Source organism: Octopus bimaculoides, chromosome 3 (genome assembly GCF_001194135.2).
Source record: "Octopus bimaculoides isolate UCB-OBI-ISO-001 chromosome 3, ASM119413v2, whole genome shotgun sequence".
Classification (NCBI taxonomy): Eukaryota; Metazoa; Mollusca; class Cephalopoda; order Octopoda; family Octopodidae; genus Octopus; species Octopus bimaculoides.
This window is the reverse complement of record NC_068983.1, coordinates 8,108,586-8,112,198: the sequence shown is the minus strand read 5'-3', so window position 1 is coordinate 8,112,198 and position 3,613 is coordinate 8,108,586. Positions and strand designations below refer to the sequence as shown.

General features: G+C 35.1%; 1 long non-coding RNA gene across 1 annotated transcript in view; it reads right to left on the bottom strand.

The window, feature by feature from the left end:
• LOC128247394 (uncharacterized) overlaps nt 1-3,613 on the bottom strand; it is a 9,794-nt gene that overhangs the window by 3,514 nt on the left and 2,667 nt on the right. Inside the window, exon 2 of the long non-coding RNA XR_008263773.1 lies at nt 2,681-2,742. This is a non-coding gene — a long non-coding RNA (uncharacterized LOC128247394). The remainder of the gene's footprint in view (nt 1-2,680; nt 2,743-3,613) is intronic.

Here is a 3,613-nt window from a genome sequence, read left to right as displayed (position 1 = left end):
AATTAAGAATATTGTAGCTGTAACTTATAATTGGGACGACTAGTGTCTTGATACCTATTAACTTGTTTTTCACATTGAGCTCTGTTTTTAGTATTAATGTAACTCCTCTATAGTTTTCTTTTCTTACCTTCTCTTTCATTTGTGTACTGTATCGTATCTAGTTCATTGATTCCTACGTATTTGTATATCTAGCTTTCATCTAATTCTCTTATTTAATTTGATTTATCTAGTGTGATGTTGCTACTCTTAACTAGTTTTCCTCTTTTCAAGGGTTTTCTAATCCAAATTTCATATTTATTTCGTTGGTAAATCCATGTACTGTCTGTAGTAATGTTTCCATCTGTTTATCTTCTGTAGCGTACAATTTTAGATCATCCATATGTAAGAGGTGGCTGATTGTTTTGCCGTAACAGTCGTATACACGTCCAGTTCTGTTTAGCATGTCAGATAAAGGCGCCAGTGTCAAGAAGAAAATGAGTGGAGAGAGTGTATCTCCCTGGAATATTCCTCTTCTAATGGGGATGGCTGTGGTTTTTATTAGTTCCTCTTTTATCTGGAGCTGTAGAACTGCCTACCATTTATTCAAGGAATGTTTTATATATTTTATGATTATTGGTGCTACCTTGTTCATGGCTAATGTTTCTAAGATTCATGTGTGGGGAATACTATCAAAATCATTTCGGTAATCGATCCAGGCCATAATTAGAACTTTCTTCTTCCTGTGGCTGTCTTCGGTTATGGTTTTATTGATCAGCATGAACCGTATGAGCTCTTGCAGCATCCCTTCTACTCTTCTGGCAGCAGGTTATTTTCTTCCAGATGTTTGTTCATTCTCTGCGATATTATTGCAGTAACGGTTTTGTAAATTGCACGGAGACAAGTTATTGGTCTGTAATTGTGTGGGTTTGCCGTTTCAGTGGATTTGGGCATTAGGATAGTCTTCCGTCATCATCATCATCATCATCATATTATTATCATTATTATTATTATTATTATTATTATTATTGTTGTTGTTGTTGTTGTTGTTGTTATTATTTTAAAATCGTAGAGCTGGCAGAATCGATAGCACGCTGGGCGAAATGCTTAGCAGTATTTCGTTTGCTGCTATGTGCTGAGTTCAAATTCCGCCGAGGTTGCCTTTTCATTTCATCCTTTCGGAGTGAATAAATTAAGTACCAGTCAAGTAACTGGGGTCAATGCGATCGACTATCCACCTTCCATCAAATTCCAGGCCTTGTGTTTATAGTAGAAAGAATTATTATTATTATTTTATTCACAACAGGTTAAACCGTTAGGGAAAGAAAGAATCCTAACATCGGGCACGAACAAATAACCTTAGATGCCAAGAACCCTCCTAAGTATCCTAGCTGTCTCTAATAACACTGATTTTTGGAGATCTACTAATCCGGGTTTTAAGCATATTTCCCCTATCCACCGGTTCATTTTATCTGCACTTTCCAAAGTCTCTGTAATTCAATGACTCGGTCCTGGTACTTTCCTATTTCCTCTATAACTCTCATATTGATTTTCTAATCATTTGAAACAGTAAAGGCAATTATCTGGCACTTTCTATTCTGTTTTATTACTACTAAATCAGGCCTTCTAGCTTCTAGTAATATGTTAGTCTTAACGTTCAATCTCACAGTATTTGATATTTCTTACTTCTTAGTACTTTACTAGGTTCATGTTCATACCATTTATCAGCATGTTAAAATCCTAGATCTTTATCTTTCTTAGGAAAGGTCTTGCTTTATTTTAATTTAATGATAAAATGGTGGAGACTTTCTTAATAACGTATATCTACCGATGCTCGGAACCTTAATGAGGAGATTCCAAAGTTTTATGTAAAACAAAATAATTGAAGTTTAATGAAGCAATGAACTGCACTTTTTAGGGTCATGAAATGGAGAACGCCATAAACATTGATTTGCAATTAATCAGAGGAGGCATATCGTGGTTCCCTATTTCTGAGATGGATGAAATAGAGAACAAATCATTGGTTAGTAAATGTGTATACATAGGTGTATGCATGTGTGTCTGTAGATTCGTGCGTGAACATACATCCATAGGTTCAGTTCTAGGTATACTGTTTTCATTGTATTCTTAGATACCATTAGTTTATTTTTCCGCATTATGTTTTGAAGTTTTATTTCTGGTGAAATTTCGCCCAAGAATTGAACTCGTTCCTCTGACATACCGTGAGATATCCTGGTAGTTTTTTTATTAAAAACTAGATGCAAGCTAAAAGAGCCTGTGACTGTGAGATTTCGTCCGGTGAAAGGAAAGAGCATATGAACATAGTGGAATAGAGTGGAATGAATTGAAGTAGAATAAGTTTACGATGTTATTGTTGAGACAGAGGTGTTTGAAGTGAGAGTCGATATGTGTTCTGTTGGAGAAGACATGGAGAGGAGAACAGACTGGACCGGAGACTGGTTAAGGAAAATAACGAGAGATTTCTATCTATAAAAGGAATGCAATATACAGGGAATTTGTTAGTAAAACGTTTTCGCGTGAAAAGTGTTCATAGATATTAGGATACAATGGGCAGTAATTCTCTTGAGAGTTGGTCACTGATGATAATGAAATTTCTGCAACTTGTATGTAACATTATTCATGATATGTGTGATTAAACTAGGTTCGAAAAATCATTTAAAGAATGGGATAATGGATTTCTTACCTGCGGCTACAGTCATTAATATTCCCATGATGATGAGAAAGAAGGTAAAATTCACGTTGAACCTGTAAAATACATACACATAGATAGATACATAGATAGATAGATAGATAGATAAGTGTTTTGCTCGAAACGTAAAACAGCCTTTCTCTCCTTCCTTGTGCGTCTTTTAATACTTTGCATGTACCACGTGCTCACATTTTTGTTTTTTCTTCGTTTTTTATTATACATATATATAATTAAGTGGAGAATGGATAAACAAACACAAAAAGAAGCAAGTCAATTGGCCATTGATTTGATTATGTGGAGATTATATAATGAGTCATTTATGATCGTTTCGATGTGCCAAATAGTTTGGCAGATCTCTTCAGAGTGTTGAGAAGTATGTCTTCCAATCTTTTTGATTTCTTCTCAACTTTAACGCCGCAAAAGGTACATTCCTTTCCGGTTTGAACACCGGCACCGCATTTTCTTTCAACTCAAAATTTACTTTGATTTTTTTACACGTACCGAGTTCTTTCGAAAACACTTCAGAGTACATACCTTTCAATTTTAATTTCAATTTTTCCGATGCTTCTTCTGACACGGACTGTGACACATTCACCTTATTACATAGTGTATTCAGTGGTAGATCGCACAGATCGAATTCTTCCATTAAATCTGTTCCGAACACATTCATTGTATTCTTAGATACCATTAGTTTATTTTTCCGCATTATGTTTTGAAGTTTTATTTCTGGTGAAATTTCGCCCAAGAATTGAACTCGTTCCTCTGACATACCGTGAGATATCCTGGTAGTTTTTTTTTATATATACCGGCCTGCCTATCTTACTCCATGTTGCCATATTTATTATAGATACGTCTGAATCGGTATCTAATTGCATTTTGGTTTGAAAACCATTCGCCCCTACCAACACAAATTTTCGATTTTGTATG